The sequence below is a fragment of the Bufo gargarizans genome, chromosome 7 (genome assembly GCF_014858855.1).
Source record: "Bufo gargarizans isolate SCDJY-AF-19 chromosome 7, ASM1485885v1, whole genome shotgun sequence".
Taxonomy (NCBI): Eukaryota; Metazoa; Chordata; class Amphibia; order Anura; family Bufonidae; genus Bufo; species Bufo gargarizans.
The window spans coordinates 146,608,001-146,629,965 of NC_058086.1; the positions used below are offsets into that span (position 1 = coordinate 146,608,001).

The window sequence follows — 21,965 nt, forward strand, 5'->3', positions numbered from 1 at the left end:
AGTGATGTGAAGAAGATTAATATAAACCATTTCTAGGTTTTACAGATTTTGTTTTTGGTTCATATAGATAAGCTTTGTTTTTGTTCTAAAACAACCAAATAATGTGGTTTGTATTTTTTAACTTGTAAAGTTCCTGATGTTTATGCCTGCTGCTACTATCCAGCCACTTGATTAAAAAAAATGAATAAAACTGTTGTTTTCATTGTTTGTCTTTTGCTTAAACTGTTCAATACAGTAGACTGTTGGCTTCCCAGCCAGTAGTCATTTGGTAGAGTTGAGCGAACACCTGGATGTTCGGGTTCGAGAAGTTCGGCCGAACATCCCGGAAATGTTCGGGTTCGGGATCCGAACCCGATCCGAACTTCGTCCCGAACCCGAACCCCATTGAAGTCAATGGGGACCCGAACTTTTCGGCACTAAAAAGGCTGTAAAACAGCCCAGGAAAGAGCTAGAGGGCTGCAAAAGGCAGCAACATGTAGGTAAATCCCCTGCAAACAAATGTGGATAGGGAAATGAATTAAAATAAAAATTAAATAAATAAAAATTAACCAAAATCAATTGGAGAGAGGTTCCATAGCAGAGAATCTGGCTTCCCGTCACCCACCACTGGAACAGTCCATTCTCAGATATTTAGGCCCCGGCACCCAGGCAGAGGAGAGAGGTCCCGTAACAGAGAATCTGTCTTCATGTCAGCAGAGAATCAGTCTGCATGTCATAGCAGAGAATGAGGCTTCACGTCACCCACCACTGCAACAGTCCATTGGCATATATTTAGGCCTAGCACACAGGCAGAGCAGAGAGGTCCCGTAACAGACAATCTGGCTTCATGTCAGCAGAGAATCAGTCTGCATGTCATAGCAGAGAATCAGGCTTCACGTCAGCCACCACTGCAACAGTCCATTGTCATAAATTTAGGCCCAGCACCCAGGCAGAGGAGAGAGGTCCCGTAACAGACAATCTGGCTTCATGTCAGCAGAGAATTAGTCTGCATGTCATAGCAGAGAATCAGGCTTCATGTCAGCCACCACTGCAACAGTCCATTGGCATATATTTAGGCCCAGCACCCAGGCAGAGGAGGGAGGTCCCGTAACAGAGAATCTGTCTTCATGTCAGCAGAGAATCAGTCTGCATGTCATAGCAGAGAATGAGGCTTCACGTCACCCACCACTGCAACAGTCCATTGGCATATATTTAGGCCTAGCACACAGGCAGAGCAGAGAGGTCCCGTAACAGACAATCTGGCTTCATGTCAGCAGAGAATCAGTCTGCATGTCATAGCAGAGAATCAGGCTTCACGTCAGCCACCACTGCAACAGTCCATTGGCATATATTTAGGCCTAGCACACAGGCAGAGCAGAGAGGTCCCGTAACAGACAATCTGGCTTCATGTCAGCAGAGAATCAGTCTGCATGTCATAGCAGAGAATGAGGCTTCACGTCAGCCACCACTGCAACAGTCCATTGGCATATATTTAGGCCTAGCACACAGGCAGAGCAGAGAGGTCCCGTAACAGACAATCTGGCTTCATGTCAGCAGAGAATCAGTCTGCATGTCATAGCAGAGAATCAGGCTTCACGTCAGCCACCACTGCAACAGTCCATTGTCATAAATTTAGGCCCAGCACCCAGGCAGAGGAGAGAGGTCCCGTAACAGACAATCTGGCTTCATGTCAGCAGAGAATTAGTCTGCATGTCATAGCAGAGAATCAGGCTTCATGTCAGCCACCACTGCAACAGTCCATTGGCATATATTTAGGCCCAGCACCCAGGCAGAGGAGGGAGGTCCCGTAACAGAGAATCTGTCTTCATGTCAGCAGAGAATCAGTCTGCATGTCATAGCAGAGAATGAGGCTTCACGTCAGCCACCACTGCAACAGTCCATTGGCATATATTTAGGCCTAGCACACAGGCAGAGGAGAGGTTCATTCAACTTTGGGTAGCCTCGCAATATAATGGTAAAATGAAAATAAAAATAGGATTGAATGAGGAAGTGCCCTGGAGTCCAATAATATATGGTTATGGGGAGGTAGTTAATGTCTAATCTGGACAAGGGACGGACAGGTCCTGTGGGATCCATGCCTGGTTCATTTTTATGAACGTCAGCTTGTCCACATTGGCTGTAGACAGGCGGCTGCGTTTGTCTGTAATGACGCCCCCTGCCGTGCTGAATACACGTTCAGACAAAACGCTGGCTGCCGGGCAGGCCAGCACCTCCAAGGCATAAAAGGCTAGCTCTGGCCACGTGGACAATTTAGAGACCCAGAAGTTGAATGGGGTCGAACCATCAGTCAGTACGTGGAGGGGTGTGCACACGTACTGTTCCACCATGTTAGTGAAATGTTGCCTCCTGCTAACACGTTGCGTATCAGGTGGTGGTGCAGTTAGCTGTGGCGTGTTGACAAAAGTTTTCCACATCTCTGCCATGCTAACCCTGCCCTCAGAGGAGCTGGCCGTGACACAGCTGCCTTGGCGACCTCTTGCTCCTCCTCTGCCTTGGCCTTGGGCTTCCACTTGTTCCCCTGTGACATTTGGGAATGCTCTCAGTAGCGCGTCTACCAACGTGCGCTTGTACTCGCGCATCTTCCTATCACGCTCCAGTGCAGGAAGTAAGGTGGGCACATTGTCTTTGTAGCGTGGATCCAGCAGGGTGGCAACCCAGTAGTCCGCACAGGTTAAAATGTGGGCAACTCTGCTGTCGTTGCGCAGGCACTGCAGCATGTAGTCGCTCATGTGTGCCAGGCTGCCCAGGGGTAAGGACAAGCTGTCCTCTGTGGGAGGCGTATCGTCATCGTCCTGCCTTTCCCCCCAGCCACGCACCAGTGATGGACCCGAGCTGCGTTGGGTGCCACCCCGCTGTGACCATGCTTCATCCTCATCCTCCTCCACCTCCTCCTCATCCTCGTCCTCCTCGTCCTCCAGTAGTGGGCCCTGGCTGGCCACATTTGTACCTGGCCTCTGCTGTTGCCAAAAACCTCCCTCTGAGTCACTTCGAAGAGACTGGCCTGAAAGTGCTAAAAATGACCCCTCTTCCTCCTCCTCCTCCTCCTGGGCCACCTCCTCTTCCATCATCGCCCTAAGTGTTTTCTCAAGGAGACATAGAAGTGGTATTGTAACGCTGATAACGGTGTCATCGCCACTGGCCATGTTGGTGGAGTACTCGAAACAGCGCAACAGGGCACACAGGTCTCGCATGGAGGCCCAGTCATTGGTGGTGAAGTGGTGCTGTTCTGTAGTGCGACTGACCCGTGCGTGCTGCAGCTGAAACTCCACTATGGCCTGCTGCTGCTCGCACAGTCTGTCCAGCATGTGCAAGGTGGAGTTCCACCTGGTGGGCACGTCGCATATGAGGCGGTGAGCGGGAAGGCCGAAGTTACGCTGTAGCGCAGACAGGCGAGCAGCAGCAGGATGTGAACGCCGGAAGCGCGAACAGACGGCCCGCACTTTATGCAGCAGCTCTGACATGTCGGGGTAGTTGTGAATGAACTTCTGCACCACCAAATTCAGCACATGCGCCAAGCAAGGGATGTGCGTCAAATTGGCTAGTCCCAGAGCTGCAACGAGATTTCGCCCATTATCACACACCACCAGGCCGGGCTTGAGGCTCACCGGCAGCAACCACTCGTCGGTCTGTTGTTCTATACCCCGCCACAACTCCTGTGCGGTGTGGGGCCTGTCCCCCAAACATATGAGTTTCAGAATGGCCTGCTGACGTTTACCCCGGGCTGTGCTGAAGTTGGTGGTGAAGGTGTGTGGCTGACTGGATGAGCAGGTGGAAGAAGAGGAGGAGGAAGCCGAGAAGGAGGAGGTGGCAACAGGAGGCAAAGAATGTTGCCCTGCGATCCTTGGCGGCGGAAGGACGTGCGCCAAACAGCTCTCCGCCTGGGGCCCAGCTGCCACTACATTTACCCAGTGTGCAGTTAGGGAGATATAGCGTCCCTGGCCGTGCTTACTGGTCCACGTATCTGTGGTTAGGTGGACCTTGCCACAGATGGCGTTGCGCAGTGCACACTTGATTTTATCGGATACTTGGTTGTGCAGGGAAGGCACGGCTCTCTTGGAGAAGTAGTGCCGGCTGGGAACAACATACTGTGGGACAGCAAGCGACATGAGCTGTTTGAAGCTGTCTGTGTCCACCAGCCTAAATGACAGCATTTCATAGGCCAGTAGTTTAGAAATGCTGGCATTCAGGGCCAGGGATCGAGGGTGGCTAGGTGGGAATTTACGCTTTCTATCAAATGTTTGTGAGATGGAGAGCTGAACGCTGGCGTGTGACATGGTTGAGACGCTTGGTGACGGAGGTGGTGGTGGTGGTGTTGGTGGTACATCCCCTGTTTGCTGGGCGGCAGGTGCCAACGTTCCTCCAGAGGCGGAGGAAGAGGCCGAGGCGGCAGCAGCAGAATAGGCCGAGGCGGCAGCAGCAGAAGAGGTAGCAGGGGGAGCCTGAGTGACTTCCTTGGTTTTAAGGTGTTTACTCCACTGCAGTTCATGCTTTGCATGCAGGTGCCTGGTCATGCAGGTTGTGCTCAGGTTCAGAACGTTAATGCCTCGCTTCAGGCTCTGATGGCACAGCGTGCAAACCACTCGGGTCTTGTCGTCAGCACATTGTTTGAAGAAGTGCCATGCCAGGGAACTCCTTGAAGCTGCCTTTGGGGTGCTCGGTCCCAGATGGCGGCGGTCAGTAGCAGGCGGAGTCTCTTGGCGGCGGGTGTTCTGCTTTTGCCCACTGCTCCCTCTTTTGCTACGCTGTTGGCTCGGTCTCACCACTGCCTCTTCCTCCGAACTGTGAAAGTCAGTGGCACGACCTTCATTCCATGTGGGGTCTAGGACCTCATCGTCCCCTGCATCGTCTTCCACCCAGTCTTGATCCCTGACCTCCTGTTCAGTCTGCACACTGCAGAAAGACGCAGCAGTTGGCACCTGTGTTTCGTCATCATCAGAGACATGCTGAGGTGGTATTCCCATGTCCTCATCATCAGGAAACATAAGTGGTTGTGCGTCAGTGCATTCTATGTCTTTCACCGCTGGGGAAGGGCTAGGTGGATGCCCTTGGGAAACCCTGCCAGCGGAGTCTTCAAACAGCATAAGAGACTGCTGCATAACTTGAGGCTGAGACAGTTTCCCTGGTATGCATGGGGGTGATGTGACAGACTGATGGGGTTGGTTTTCAGGCGCCATCTGTGCGCTTTCTGCAGAAGACTGGGTGGGAGATAATGTGAACGTGCTGGATCCACTGTCGGCCACCCAATTGACTAATGCCTGTACCTGCTCAGGCCTTACCATCCTTAGAACGGCATTGGGCCCCACCATATATCGCTGTAAATTCTGGCGGCTACTGGGACCTGAGGTAGTTGGTACACTAGGACGTGTGGATGTGGCAGAACGGCCACGTCCTCTCCCAGCACCAGAGGGTCCACTAACACCACCACGACCATGTCCACGTCCGCGTCCCTTACTAGATGTTTTTCTCATTGTTATGGTTCACCACAACAACAAATATATTATTTGGCCCAATGTATTGTATTCAAATTCAGCGGGATATAAATTTGAGGCCTAGTATTTAGGCGCTGGGTGACCGGTATGGATTTAGTGACAGAATTAGACTTGGAAATGCACAGAAGCGTGTGTGTGAAGTTATTCTGAATGACCCAATGTGCACCTTGAATATTATATACCCTTTTAGGGATAGATTTCAAATAGCTCTGATATAGCAGAAACCACTAAATTATGAAATTGCTAAATTGGGAATTGTATTTCAACCCAGAACAAAAAATGTGCTTTGACGGACACTAAATAACTTTCCCAGCCACAACAGGACAGCGGTAACGAGAGATTTAGCGGGATATAAATTTGAGGCCTAGTATTTAGGCGCTGGGTGACAGGTATGGGTTTAGTGACAGAATTAGATTTGGAAATGCACAGTAGCGGGTGTGTGAAGTTATTCTGAATGACCCTATGTGCACCTTGAATATTATATACCCTTTTAGGGATAGATTTCAAATAGCTCTGATATAGCAGAAACCACTAAATTATGAAATTGCTAAATTGGGAATTGTATTTCAACCCAGAACAAGAAATGTGCTTGAACGGACACTAAATAACTCGCCCAGCTACAGCACTAAGGACAGATTTAGCGGGATATAAATTTGAGGCCTAGTATTTAGGCGCTGGGTGACAGGTATGGGTTTAGTGCCAGAATTAGACTTGGAAATACACAGTAGCGGGTGTGTGTGAAGTTATTCTGAATGACCCAATGTGCACCTTGAATATTATATACCCTTTTAGGGATAGATTTCAAATAGCTCTGATATAGCAGAAACCACTAAATTATGAAATTGCTAAATTGGGAATTGTATTTCAACCCAGAACAAGAAATGTGCTTGAACGGACACTAAATAACTCGCCCAGCTACAGCACTAAGGACAGATTTAGCGGGATATAAATTTGAGGCCTAGTATTTAGGCGCTGGGTGACAGGTATGGGTTTAGTGCCAGAATTAGACTTGGAAATACACAGTAGCGGGTGTGTGTGAAGTTATTCTGAATGACCCAATGTGCACCTTGAATATTATATACCCTTTTAGGGATAGATTTCAAATAGCTCTGATATAGCAGAAACCACTAAATTATGAAATTGCTAAATTGGGAATTGTATTTCAACCCAGAACAAGAAATGTGCTTGAACGGACACTAAATAACTCGCCCAGCTACAGCACTAAGGACAGATTTAGCGGGATATAAATTTGAGGCCTAGTATTTAGGCGCTGGGTGACAGGTATGGGTTTAGTGCCAGAATTAGACTTGGAAATACACAGTAGCGGGTGTGTGTGAAGTTATTCTGAATGACCCAATGTGCACCTTGAATATTATATACCCTTTTAGGGATAGATTTCAAATAGCTCTGATATAGCAGAAACCACTAAATTATGAAATTGCTAAATTGGGAATTGTATTTCAACCCAGAACAAAAAATGTGCTTTGACGGACACTAAATAACTTTCCCAGCCACAACAGGACAGCGGTAACGAGAGATTTAGCGGGATATAAATTTGAGGCCTAGTATTTAGGCGCTGGGTGACAGGTATGGGTTTAGTGACAGAATTAGATTTGGAAATGCACAGTAGCGGGTGTGTGAAGTTATTCTGAATGACCCTATGTGCACCTTGAATATTATATACCCTTTTAGGGATAGATTTCAAATAGCTCTGATATAGCAGAAACCACTAAATTATGAAATTGCTAAATTGGGAATTGTATTTCAACCCAGAACAAGAAATGTGCTTGAACGGACACTAAATAACTCGCCCAGCTACAGCACTAGGGACAGATTTAGCGGGATATAAATTTGAGGCCTAGTATTTAGGCGCTGGGTGACAGGTATGGGTTTAGTGCCAGAATTAGACTTGGAAATACACAGTAGCGGGTGTGTGTGAAGTTATTCTGAATGACCCAATGTGCACCTTGAATATTATATACCCTTTTAGGGATAGATTTCAAATAGCTCTGATATAGCAGAAACCACTAAATTATGAAATTGCTAAATTGGGAATTGTATTTCAACCCAGAACAAGAAATGTGCTTGAACGGACACTAAATAACTCGCCCAGCTACAGCACTAAGGACAGATTTAGCGGGATATAAATTTGAGGCCTAGTATTTAGGCGCTGGGTGACAGGTATGGGTTTAGTGCCAGAATTAGACTTGGAAATACACAGTAGCGGGTGTGTGTGAAGTTATTCTGAATGACCCAATGTGCACCTTGAATATTATATACCCTTTTAGGGATAGATTTCAAATAGCTCTGATATAGCAGAAACCACTAAATTATGAAATTGCTAAATTGGGAATTGTATTTCAACCCAGAACAAGAAATGTGCTTGAACGGACACTAAATAACTCGCCCAGCTACAGCACTAAGGACAGATTTAGCGGGATATAAATTTGAGGCCTAGTATTTAGGCGCTGGGTGACAGGTATGGGTTTAGTGCCAGAATTAGACTTGGAAATACACAGTAGCGGGTGTGTGTGAAGTTATTCTGAATGACCCAATGTGCACCTTGAATATTATATACCCTTTTAGGGATAGATTTCAAATAGCTCTGATATAGCAGAAACCACTAAATTATGAAATTGCTAAATTGGGAATTGTATTTCAACCCAGAACAAGAAATGTGCTTGAACGGACACTAAATAACTCGCCCAGCTACAGCACTAAGGACAGATTTAGCGGGATATAAATTTGAGGCCTAGTATTTAGGCGCTGGGTGACAGGTATGGGTTTAGTGCCAGAATTAGACTTGGAAATACACAGTAGCGGGTGTGTGTGAAGTTATTCTGAATGACCCAATGTGCACCTTGAATATTATATACCCTTTTAGGGATAGATTTCAAATAGCTCTGATATAGCAGAAACCACTAAATTATGAAATTGCTAAATTGGGAATTGTATTTCAACCCAGAACAAGAAATGTGCTTGAACGGACACTAAATAACTCGCCCAGCTACAGCACTAAGGACAGATTTAGCGGGATATAAATTTGAGGCCTAGTATTTAGGCGCTGGGTGACAGGTATGGGTTTAGTGCCAGAATTAGACTTGGAAATACACAGTAGCGGGTGTGTGTGAAGTTATTCTGAATGACCCAATGTGCACCTTGAATATTATATACCCTTTTAGGGATAGATTTCAAATAGCTCTGATATAGCAGAAACCACTAAATTATGAAATTGCTAAATTGGGAATTGTATTTCAACCCAGAACAAGAAATGTGCTTGAACGGACACTAAATAACTCGCCCAGCTACAGCACTAAGGACAGATTTAGCGGGATATAAATTTGAGGCCTAGTATTTAGGCGCTGGGTGACAGGTATGGGTTTAGTGCCAGAATTAGACTTGGAAATACACAGTAGCGGGTGTGTGTGAAGTTATTCTGAATGACCCAATGTGCACCTTGAATATTATATACCCTTTTAGGGATAGATTTCAAATAGCTCTGATATAGCAGAAACCACTAAATTATGAAATTGCTAAATTGGGAATTGTATTTCAACCCAGAACAAGAAATGTGCTTGAACGGACACTAAATAACTCGCCCAGCTACAGCACTAAGGACAGATTTAGCGGGATATAAATTTGAGGCCTAGTATTTAGGCGCTGGGTGACAGGTATGGGTTTAGTGCCAGAATTAGACTTGGAAATACACAGTAGCGGGTGTGTGTGAAGTTATTCTGAATGACCCAATGTGCACCTTGAATATTATATACCCTTTTAGGGATAGATTTCAAATAGCTCTGATATAGCAGAAACCACTAAATTATGAAATTGCTAAATTGGGAATTGTATTTCAACCCAGAACAAGAAATGTGCTTGAACGGACACTAAATAACTCGCCCAGCTACAGCACTAAGGACAGATTTAGCGGGATATAAATTTGAGGCCTAGTATTTAGGCGCTGGGTGACCGGTATGGATTTAGTGACAGAATTAGACTGGGATATGGCCAAAAAATAAACAGACTATTGCTGGTTAAATGCACTTGGTGTGACAGCTTCACCCTGATGTAGGCTTTAGCCAAAAAACAACCACACCATTGAGGGTTAAATGCACTTGGTGACAGGCGCAGCTTGCCCCTGATTTAGTATATGGCCAAAAAATGAACAGACTATTGCTGGTTAAATGCACTTGGTGTGACAGCTTCACCCTGATGTAGGCTTTAGCCAAAAAACAACCACACCATTGAGGGTTAAATGCACTTGGTGACAGGCGCAGCTTGCCCCTGATTTTGTATATGGCCAAAAAATGAACAGACTATTGCTGGTTAAATGCACTTGGTGTGACAGCTTCACCCTGATGTAGGCTTTAGCCAAAAAACAACCACACCATTGAGGGTTAAATGCACTTGGTCGCAGCTTGTGCTGGCGCACCACAAGACACAAAATGGCCGCCGATCACCCCAGAAAAATGTGACTGACAAACGGTCTGGGCAGCCTAAAAACAGTGAGCAATTGAGGATCAGCAGCTCAATGATCCACAGCTGCAGATCGATCAGTTAATCAAGTCCTTTGGAGGAGTTAATCTGCCTAATCTCGCCCTACTGTCGCAGCCGCAACCTCTCCCTACGCTAATCAGAGCAGAGTGACGGGCGGCGCTATGTGACTCCAGCTTAAATAGAGGCTGGGTCACATGGTGCTCTGGCCAATCACAGCCATGCCAATAGTAGGCATGGCTGTGATGGCCTCTTGGGGCAAGTAGTATGACGCTCGTTGATTGGCTGCTTTGCAGCCTTTCAAAAAGCGCCAAGAAAGCGTCACAAAAGCGCGAAGAAAGCGACGAACACCGAACCCGAACCCGGACTTTTACGAAAATGTCCGGGTTCGGGTCCGTGTCACGGACACCCCAAAATTCGGTACGAACCCGAACTATACAGTTCGAGTTCGCTCATCCCTATCATTTGGTAATGACATGTATGTTGCCTTTCTTGTCTTCAAGGAATGTATAAAATACATTCGCATATTAAATACAGAGGAGTCGGAGTCGGAAGTACAAAAAACTGAGGAGTCGGAGCATTTATCTACCGACTCCACAGCCCTGGTTGCAAAAGCAGTCTAATTTCTAGGCCACCCCAGAACTGGTGTACTTTTCTTCTTGTTTTTAGTGGTGAAGTGCAACTTTTTTGCATTTCAGGGAGACATGTGACTTTTCTTACAAACGTGACTTTTCCATGAGAAAATAAATGAGACTGGTACTTTCACACTTGCGGCAGAGGATTCCGGCAGGCAGTTCAGTCGCCGAAACTGCCTGCCAGATCCGTCAAAACGTATGCAAACTGATGGCATTTTGTCAGACTGATCCGTATGACAAATGCATTGAAATGCCGGATCCGTCTCTCTGCTGTCATCCAAAAAAACAGATTAAATCGCTTTGCACCGGCACGATAAAAACTGAACAAGTGAACGCGATCGCAGACAAAACTGAATGACTTTGCCTGCGAAAAAACGCGCAGTTATCACTGAACGCATCCGGACATACTCGTCTGCAAGGGGCCTAGGAAGTAGCCCTTTCATGGAGACATGCACCTATTCTCAGCTCACTTGCGCAACATTTTCATGCGTGTACTAACTAGACCAGTCTTAGTGAATATGAACCTGTCGTACTGAAAAACAACCACCAGAGGTCAGACTAATAATACATCTAGTCTAATTCAGGAAGTGCTGGGGGACTTTTTATAAATACTAGGCAAAAGACCGATAGACAAAGCAAATATACAAGTGTACTTTATATCTAAAAACAGGGGAGCTTCATAAATGAGCAGCAGTGTGTAATTTCTACCTATATTAAACCCTGTGTACTGTAATATTTGAACATGTTCATAATTGGCTTCTCTTTGCATCTAAACACATTACTATGAGTGCAATAAAACACAACTTATTGGATGTGGTCGATATGTTTTTTTTTTTTCCTTTTTGCAGAAGTTAGGCCTCATTCACATTTCCATGACGTCCGTGAAAAAAAGGAGTCTCTTTCATCTGTGAAGGATCCGTGTTTGATCCATGTGTATGTTTTGTTCCCGCCATCTGTCATTCATATTTCACAGGCAACGCTCAGCGGAAAATTTATTTCATGAACATTTCCTAGCAACAATCCGTTGTTTCTGTGCTTTTTCACGGACCCATAGGCTATAATGGGTGTGTTTGGTTCACATCACGGACCAAAGTAGTATGTCTCCGTGATTTATTTCACTGAACCCTGTATCAGTAAAAAAAAAAAAAAAAAAAAAAAAAAAAAAAAAATTGTGGTGTGAACAGACATTACAATAAATAGGTACGCGTGCTGTCCGCAGAAAACGTGTATATCAGACATCAGTGAAGAATGGGAATGTGAACGAGGCCTCCCTTTACCACTTCCTACTGCTCAGGAAGTTCCTATAGTCTTAGTACGGTATCATGGTTCACAGTAACAGACATTACTAAAGTGTTAAAGGGGTATTTCCATTTCAGGCAATGGGGGCTTTCTGCGTGATTTTGGTGAGCTTCTTAGGGCGTTTCTTTTCATCTTCCTATTTTTTCATCTTCCCATTAATTTCAATAGGAGAATCAGTGTGGCGCATGATGCTTTTTCTTTCCATGCATTTTTTTTCAGCAAGGAAAAAAAAAAATTGGTTCTGCCTCCCTTTGAAATGAATGGGAGGCTTTTTAGAGATGTTTTTAGCGTGAAAAACAAGAAATGTGTAAATTTCCATGCAGATTTCTGTCCATTTTAGCACCAAAATCTGTATATGTTACTTGCGGTTTTTGGTGTGGATTTGATGAGGTTTAGCCACAGATCTCACCCTTTCGTTCAAAAAACATGAAATCCGCACCAAAAATTGCAGATTGCGAAATCCGCACAGCAGGTCCATCTGTCTATCCAGTTCAGCCTCTTATCCGCCTTTCACACGGGCGAGACTTCCGCGCGCGTGCAATGCGTGAGGTGAACGCATTGCACCCGCACTGAATCTGTACCCATTCATTTCTATGGGGCTGTTCACATGAGCAGTGATTTTCACGCATCACTTGTGCGTTGCGTGAAAATCGCAGCATGCTCTACTTTGTGCATTTTTCACACAACGCAGGCCCCATAGAAATTAATGGGGCTGGGTGAAAATCGCAAGCATCCGCAACCAAGTGCGGATGCGGTGCGATTTTCACGCACGGTTGCTAGGAGAAGATTGGGATGGGGACCCGATCATTATTATTTTCCCTTATAACATGGTTATAAGGGAAAATAATAGCATTCTTAAAACAGAATGCATAGTATAATAGTGCTGGAGGGGTTAAAATAATAATAATAATGTAAAGGGGTTGTCCCACTTTGCTTTTTCAATCTTACCAGCAGTAGATGTCCTGATAAACTTCCTGGTTTGGCTCCTGTAGTTGAGTGAAGGCCGGCCACGCCTCCTCATGACTCACCCTGAGAGCTCAGTCCTTGCGTGCTCGTTCATGTGGATGAGTCATCCACATGGAGCCGACAATGTATGTGAGGTCCCCCCCCCCCCCAGTATAATAAACATTGAGTGTGCCCCCCCCCCCAGTATAATATACATTCAGTGCGCCCCCCCCCAGTATAATAAACATTGAGTGCGCCCCCCCCCAGTATAATAAACATTGAGTGCGGCCCCCCCCCAGTATAATAAACATTGAGTGCGCCCCCCCAGTATAATATACATTGAGTGCGGCCCCCCCCCCCAGTATAATATACATTGAGTGCGGCCCCCCCCCAGTATAATATACATTGAGTGCGGCCCCCCCCCAGTATAATATACATCGAGTGCGGCCCCCCTCCCCCCAGTATAATATACATCGAGTGCGGCCCCCCAGTATAATATACATCGAGTGCGGCCCCCCTCCCCCCAGTATAATATACATCGAGTGCGGCCCCCCTCCCCCCAGTATAATATACATCGAGTGCGGCCCCCCTCCCCCCAGTATAATATACATTGAGTGCGGCCCCCCCCCAGTATAATATACATTGAGTGCGGGCCCCCCCCCCCAGTATAATATACATTGAGTGCGGGCCCCCCCCCCCCAGTATAATATACATTGAGTGCGGGCCCCCCCCCCCAGTATAATATACATTGAGTGCGGGCCCCCCCCCCAGTATAATATACATTGAGTGCGGGCCCCCCCCCCCCCAGTATAATAAACATTGGTGGCGCAGTGGGAAGTGCCAATGAGGGTTAAAAAAATAAATAAAAAATTAACTCACCTCCACCAATTGATCGCGCAGCTGCCGGTCTCCTGTTCTTTCTTTAGGACCTGTGAAAGGACCTGTGGTGACATCACTGTGGTCATCACATGGTACATCATATGATCCATCACCATGGTAATGGACCATGTGATTAGCTCAGTGACGTCACCACAGGTCCTGAAGCAAGAACAGGAGACCGGCAGCTGCGCGATCAATTGGTGGAGGTGAGTTAATTTTTTATTAATTTTTTTAACCCTCATTGGCACTTCCCACTGCGCCACCAATGTTTATTATACTGGGGGGGGGGGGGCCGCACTCAATGTATATTATACTGGGGGGGGGCCGCACTCAATGTATATTATACTGGGGGGGGGGGGCCACTCAATGTTTATTATACTGGGGGGGGCGGACTCAATGTTTATTATACTAGGGGGGGGGGGGGGGCGCACTGCGCCACCAATGTTAATAGAAATGCAGGAGGTGGGTGCCGGAGTGAAATAGCCGACACCCGACCTCTATGATAGGGGGCTGCGATCAGCGGCAGTTAACCCTTAATGTGCCGCTCCCTGTCATAGAGGTCGGGTGCCGGCTATTTGATTCCGGCACCCGCCTCCTGTATTTGCGCATGCGCGGACGTGCGCGTACTCATAGGAATGGAGAGGCGGCCCGATAATTTGTAGAGCTGTTGTGCGCAGGCGCGGCACAGCGATGCGGCCGGACGAAAGAGGCCGTATCCATGGGATACAGAAATCAACAAAGGCATCGAATAACATGATTTTCTGAAAGAAAGGTAGCTTTTCGATAATGACATGGATAGGAAGATATGTTCTGTGGGGGTAAATAAATTAGATAAAACCTATTTAATGAAGTGGGACAACCCCTTTAACTCACCTTAATCCACTTGTTCGAGCAGCCGGCATCTCTTCTGTCTTCTTCTGTGAGAAAAACGACCTTGGTGATGGATCATGTGATGATGAGCGCAGTGATGTCATCTCATCACAGGTCCTTTTCCTCACAGATGAAGACAGAAGAGAAGCCGGGCTGCGTGAACAAGTAGATTAAGGAGAGTTAAATTATTTTTTAACCCCTCCAGCCCTATTTTACTTAGCATTCTGTTTTAAAAATGCTATTATTTTCCCTTATAACCATGTTATAAGGGAAAATAATTACATCTACACAACCTTGAACTTCAGTGAAGAAGTTCGGGTCTGGGTACCACAGTCAGTTTTTTATCACGCACGTGCAAAACACATTGCACCCGCGCTATAAAAACTAAACAACGGAATGCAATCGCTGTCAAAACTGACTGCAATTGCGTAACTACTCGCGTGGGTTTGCCGCAATGCACCCGAGATGCATCCGGAGCCAAAACGTGCCGCCCGTCTGAAAGAGGCCTAACTCCCTGGATCAACAACCCCTCTCTAGTAACTATAACCTGTAATATTATTACACTCCAGAAATACACCCAGGAGCCTCTTGAACTATTTTAGTGAATTCACCATCACCACCTCCTCAGGCAGAGAGTTCCATAGTCTCACTGCTCTTACAGTAAAGAATCCTCTTCTATGTTTGTGTACAAACCTTCTTTCCTCCAGACGCAGAGGATGTCCCCTCGTCACAGTCACAGTCCTGGGGATAAATAGCTGATGGGAGAGATCTCTGTACTGACCCCTGATATATTTATACATAGTAATTAGATCTCCCCTCAGTCGTCTTTTTTTCTAAAGTGAATAACCCTAATGGTGGATGGGCAACCAGTGAAGTGACTGGCAGAGGCTAGTAGCATCAGTATAACGGGTGGACAGATAAATGCTGCAGCCAGGCACATCTAGGAAAGACTGAGGGGGGAGAGTTTAGCGAGAGGGAGACCGATTAGTAATGCATTACAGTAGTTAAGACGAGAATGAATCAAAGCAACAAGAATTTTAGTCATTTACACCAGGAGAAAAGGGCGGATTCTGGAGATGTTCTTGAGGTGCAGACGACAAAGCAAGCATGTGATTGGATCTGGGGAACAAAGGAAAGATCCAAGTCAAAGATGACCCCAAGACTGCGGGTGTGCTGCACTGGAGTTTTGATAGTGCCTCAGACCGAAATTGAAATATCAAGTTTAGGTTGGTTAGTAGTTGGGGGAAAGACAAGAAGTTCAGTTTTTGAGTGATTCTGTTTTAGATACAGAGAAAACATGATGTTAGAGACAGCTGCCAGACAATAACTGGTGTTTTGGGGTAAAGAAGGGGTCATGTCAGGGAATGAAGTGTATAGTTGGGTGTCGTCAGCATAGAGATGGTACTGAAAGACAAATATGTCCAATGGGGGCTGTGTAGAGCAGTGTTTCCCAACCAGTGTGCCTCCAGCTGTTGCAAAACTACAACTCCCAGCATGCCTGGACAACCTATGACAGAACCATGAGGATTGTCAACATCAAGAGGAAGAGGAGAAGAAGTAGAGCCAGCGAATGATACAATAAAGGAACGGCCAGAGAGATAGGAAGAGAACCAGGAGAGAGAAGTCTCCTTAAGGCCAACTGAGTGGAGCATGGTGAGGAGTTTGTGGTCTACCATATCAAAGGCTGCAGAGAAATCCAGAAGAATGAGTAGAGAATAGTTGGCATTCCTTTTTGCTGTCAGGAGATCGTTAAGACACTTTAGTCAGGGCAGTTTGTGTAGAGTGAAGAGGGCGAAAGGCAGATTGTAAGGGGTCAAGAAGAGAGTTTGCAGAGAGATAGTTTATTAAGAGAGAGTAGATAAGATGTTCAAGGAGTTTAGAGACGAAGGGGAGGTTAGAAACAGGTTGGCAGATAGCAGCACAGGTCGGTTCAAGAGATGTTTTTTTTTAGTAGTGGGGTTATAACAGAATGTCTGAAAGAGGATGGAAAGATACCAGAAGAGAAAGAGGTTAAATATTGAAGTTAGGTGAGTGATGATAACTGGGGAGAGGGGCTAAAGAAGATGTGAGGGAATAGTATCACCGCTGCAGGTCGTGGGTCGAGAAGAAGAGAGAAGCCTGGAGACTTCTTCATCTGTTATAAGCCTCATTCACACATCAGTGTTCCACGGACGTGTGCTGTACGTGTTCTCCACAGACAGCACACGTCCCCATTCATTTTAATGTGTGTATTCAGATATCAGTGTTTTAGCATGGTCCGTGGGTCCGTTATTTTAGCACGCGTGCTCTATTTTGTCCATCACGCCAATTATAGTCTATGTGTCCGTGAAAGCCACGGATGCCATCCGTGTTTCACGGATCATTAGGAAGAGATGCTTTGAAAATTATTTTTCAGCTGTTCAGTGTCAGCGAAACACGGATGGCACACGGACAGCAAAAAACAGACCCAACACGGGTGCATCACTGACCACCTTCTCACGGATTCAAGCACGGACGTGTGAATGAGGCTTTATAGAGTCAAAAGAGGAGAGAGAGAGAGAGCATGTGGAAGTGTGGGAGAGAGGAGGATTGAAATTGGTTGGGGAGTGGGGAATATTATCTCTGAATTATGTGGCCTTGTCATCAGCGCAGAGGTCAGTGACAGGATCTTGAACTTTAGGGCTTAGAAGGGAATGAGAAGTGTCACAGGGTTGTTTTGGGTTATTTGAGAGTGAGGAGATGAGAGAGGTGAAGTACTTCTGTTTGGCAATGTTGAGGGCCGAATTGTATGTTTTGAGCATAAATTTATAATGGAGGAAGTCTTTTGATATTCACGATTTTCTCCATAAGCGTTCTGCACATCTGGAGCACTGCTGGAGAAGACATGTTTCAGGTGTGTGCCAGGGTTGCCGTGTTCTGTTCCAAAGGTTATATTAATATTGGAAATGCTTCATTTAGGGTGGTTTTGAGGGTATGCTTGCAATGATTGGCATCCAGGTCTGGACAGAAGGAAGAGACTCAGGTAAGCGCTAACTGTAAGGTGTCGATCAGCTGCTAGCAGTTAATGGGTGTAGGTTTCTATAAGCGTGAAAAGCAGGATTGTCGTAAGAAGAGCGAGACGTCTTAATAGTAAATGAAAGAAGATAGTGGTCAGAAAGTGGGAAGAATGAGTTAGTAAAGTTTGAGACTGAGCAGTGGTGAAAGAACACTAGATCTAGTGTATTGCCCTGTTCATGCGTGGCAGGGGAAGTTGTGATAGGCCAAGAGAGGAGGTTATAGAGAGAAGTGAACGGCTGATAGGGAGATGGGATCATTAACAGGGATATTAAAATCACCCATAATAAAAGTTGGTGTTTCAGAAGATAGGAAGTGAGGAAGCCAAGCTACAAAGTGATCCAGAAATTGGTGGAGGCCTGAGGGACGATAGACAACCGCAACTCACAGGGAGAATGGGCGGAAGAGTCTGATGGTGTGAACCTCATAAGAGGGGAATATGAGAGAGGGTTCAGGGGAAATGACCTGAAACATGCAGGGTGGAGAAAGTAGTATCCCTACTCCTCCACCATGCCTGTCATCACGTCTGGGAATATGGGAGAAATGAAGTACACCATAAGATAAGGCGGCAGTTCAGAGAGTGCGAGAGCGTTACCCTTATAATAGAAAAACGTACATTTGTAATATTTGTATGTTTTTAGTGCCGGATGCAGTTTGTTCAGTTTTGATTTAATGCTACCGCAACGGAACAGAAGAATCCTAATGTATTCAATCAAAATAAAGCGTTGTGAGATCCTCTGCAAGATCTCTAAACCGGAATGCAGAAAGCATGTGTGAAAGTAGCCTATTCCAGTGCATTCTTTTCTAAATGCATCTGTTCCACAAATGACAGAACAAGTCCCGTTACTGTCCATCTGCCAGACAAGAATAGGCATCTGTAACATAGCCAAGACGGATCCGGCATGAACTCCACTGAAAGACAATGCTGGACGGATCCGTTTTCTATTGTGTCAGAGTTAAACGGATCCGTCCCCAATGACTTGCATTGTGGGTCATGCTGATTTGCTCTGCATTCCATAACGGAAAGAAAACCGAAGCATGCTGCGGTTTGCTATCCGATATGGAAACGCAATCAAACAGAACGGAATGCATTTTGGAGCTTTCCGTTCTGTTTTGTCCACATTGACAATTAATTGGGACAAAGCAGAAGTGGATCTCAACACCAGAAAAGAGAAACACTAGTGTGAAAGTAGCCTTAAGGAGGCGTGCGCTGGAGTAAGATGCGCCACATTTATTAACAGGTGCTGGAATGTTAACAAATGGTGGGCCGAGTTCAGATTGTTGCTTAGCTTTCCTTTATTCTGATCTGTCAGAAAAACTAAAAGAAAAAATGGATCTCTTATTTTGAGCATCAGTTTGCACTAAAATACTGATTTATTATTATTTTGTTTACTTTTCAACCCTATAGGATAACATGGGGGAAGGACTTATACTGTGCATTTGCTGATGAATTTTTCCACCATGTGTGAAGGCAACTTTAGGGCTCATTCACATCAGCACTACCTATTTCTGGAAATAACGGAAGTGCCGGATTTGGCACATAACTGACACAAATGGAAACTAACAGATCCCACTGACTGTAATGGGATCCGTCCGGTTTCCGTTCTGGACAGAATAAAGCAGAGAATAAGTCTTGCGTGCAGAACGCTTTATCGCAATATTTTTGACAGTTTCCGTGACACAGCCACCAACTCAAATGTGAAAATATCCTCAGTCTGCTTTTTTGTTTAAAAGTGATGAGATTTTAGCCTTAGCGGTGACCTGCCTCAGTTGAGCGGGCCTTTCCTGGCATTTTTGGGTGTTGAGCTGGGACTGGAAGCTGAGAGGAGTGCGGGTGGCCGCAAGGTCAGAACGGCAATGGCAGGGATCGGCGGAGCATAGTAATGCTTACCTGGTAATTTAACCCCCTTCTGACTTTTTTTATTTCTTAATTTAACGCTTTTAAGGACCCGGATGACATCGATCTTTAAAGGGTTGTACCGCCTTTTAATGTTCTATTAATATACTTCAGCCTGAAAAACGTTCCATCTGTGAGGTATTCTCTTGACTATAATGATGCCCTCTAGTGGTAGTCTGTTGTATAGTCATGTTAACATGAGGTGGTCGCCCATGCTCAGCTCCATACTTTTTAAGGGGTTGTCTGGGTTCAGAGCCGAACCCGGACATACCAACATTTTACCCCAGGCAGCCCCCACTAATATGAGCATCGGAGCATTTCACTTGCCCTGCCCTGTATCGTGCAGGACAAGGGCTTTTTTGTTTATAACACACTGCCGAGCGGAGGCTTCCACCCTGCAGTGTATTCGGTGACGTCACAGGCTCTGATGTGCAGGCTTTAGGGCTGCCCTAGCCGGTTTTCAGTGATGTCACCGGGCTCACTGCTGGCTGGAAGCCTCCGCCTAGCAGTCCTTATGGATCACCAGATCTCAAGAAAATCCCCTTGCCCTGTGTGATCCAGCGCAGGGCAAAGGAGAGCATCGGAGCATGAAATGCTCCAATGCTCTTATCAGGGGGGCTGCCTGGGTGAAATTGGTATGTCCGGGTTCAGAACTGCCCCTTTAACTGCCACCAGCCATATCTACTGTTACAAATTGTGACAGCTGCAGAAAAAAGAAAAAGAAAAAAAGGACACCTCCCCTGAGCTGCTGTCCCATCGATACTATGAAGCAGCGTGGTCTTGTGAGAACAATCAAATCAGCATGGAGGATCCTCCCATAGCAAAGAAGCGACTGGCCATACCTCTGTGGCGCCACTGTTCTCGGGGACATAACTCTACAACGGGATGGGGGACACAGATTCACAAATGCAAGTATGCCATGATAAGGGGAGCATAGCCAACAGGCGTATATATGTATCTCTCATTTTATGACATTTTATATTGCAATGTATTTTCTCCACACAGATCGACAGGGGAGGTGACATTAACGGGGGGAGGTGACATTAACGGGGGGAGGGGGGGGGGCACACTTTCCTTGTTAAAAAAACACAAGGCCTTAAAAAAAGTTTATTAACATGTCAGGTAGGTGGTAAAACGCACGACATGGGTGAAAACACCTTATAGAGGGGATTTATCAAACGGTCATAAAGTAGAACTAGCTTAGTTGCCCATAGCAACCAATCAGATTCCTTCTTTCATTTCCCAAAGGAGCTGTGAAAAATGAAAGATGGAATCTGATTGGTTACTATGGCAACTGAGCCAGTTCTACATTACACCAGTTTGATAAATCTCCCACTGTGTCTGGCAGAAAGGTTAGTACATACGGCGGATCGACTTTGTCAAAACCACCGTGGACGGCTGGTTTTTCCATTCAAACGCTCCAGACCCGCTGACACTTCTGCCCTGATGAATGGGGGGCTACACTACAAATGGACACAGCCGCTGTGCCAGGGGCGCATTTTTGGCACATTCATGGAAATAAACCGCAGTCACATGATCAGCAATGGGAGGCGGTTGGCGTGCGGCCACCCCACTGCTTTTGGCGTGTAATCTGCGCCAAATTCCACAAGTAAAAACCTCTGTGTGGATGAAAACAGAAACCATGCAGGATCTGCCGCTGTTTTCTGTTATAGCATAGTGATAGTCACCAACTGAGATTACATGGCAGGATCTGGTGCACAGAGGAAAGCCCTGTTCATACAGTGCGGCAGTAAGTCCCTGAATGTGTGACAATGCCTCGGGTAATGTGATAAACCTCTAGTAACTGGTCCCAGTGCTCCAGCTGACAGAACTGCACTGCACTGCACTCCGTGTACTATCAGCTCCAGCACTGCATGGGTTAAACCCGCCCGCACTGCAGTCACATCACAGTCTACTCTATAAAAAACACTCACCTTCCTGTCACCTCAGCTGTTCCCAGAACGCCCTGTGTCTGACTTGTTGTCCACAATAAAGTTCATTCAATTCTTTTTTTTTTTTTTTTTTCAATCAGCTTTATTAAAACAAGAACAACGTACAAAGCCAGTGTACAGCCTGATAGGCTGTAAATTCCGTTAGGGAACTGGAAAAACTCATGGAGATGTGTGCTCACACACATATATATATATATATATACATACATACATGTCAGTAATATGCCCACATTGTGCCCCTCATAGAAAGAATAAAAATAAACACCACATACTTACCTTGTTCCCAGCAGCAGCAGCAGGACATCGACTACTTTAGTCTGTGAAGGAGGCGGAGCCGAGGCTGACAGCTGCCTGCCGGCCCCGCCCCCTCACAGACCAGAGGTGTGGCAGCAGGGAGGAATGATGAGGCAGGGACTGGGAGCAGACTGCTCTCTGCTTCATTATGGCAACTGTCTGTGCTTCCTATGGACGCAGG

At 46.1% G+C, this 21,965-nt stretch overlaps 1 protein-coding gene across 1 annotated transcript in view; it reads right to left on the reverse strand.

Annotated features, from left to right (window-relative positions):
* Positions 1-21,525, reverse strand: part of AGL (amylo-alpha-1, 6-glucosidase, 4-alpha-glucanotransferase) — a 145,908-nt gene extending 124,383 nt beyond the window's left edge. Inside the window, exon 1 of the mRNA XM_044302500.1 lies at positions 21,473-21,525. The gene's annotated coding sequence lies outside the window, so the exon portion shown is untranslated. The remainder of the gene's footprint in view (positions 1-21,472) is intronic.
* Between the last annotated feature and the right edge of the window lie 440 nt (positions 21,526-21,965).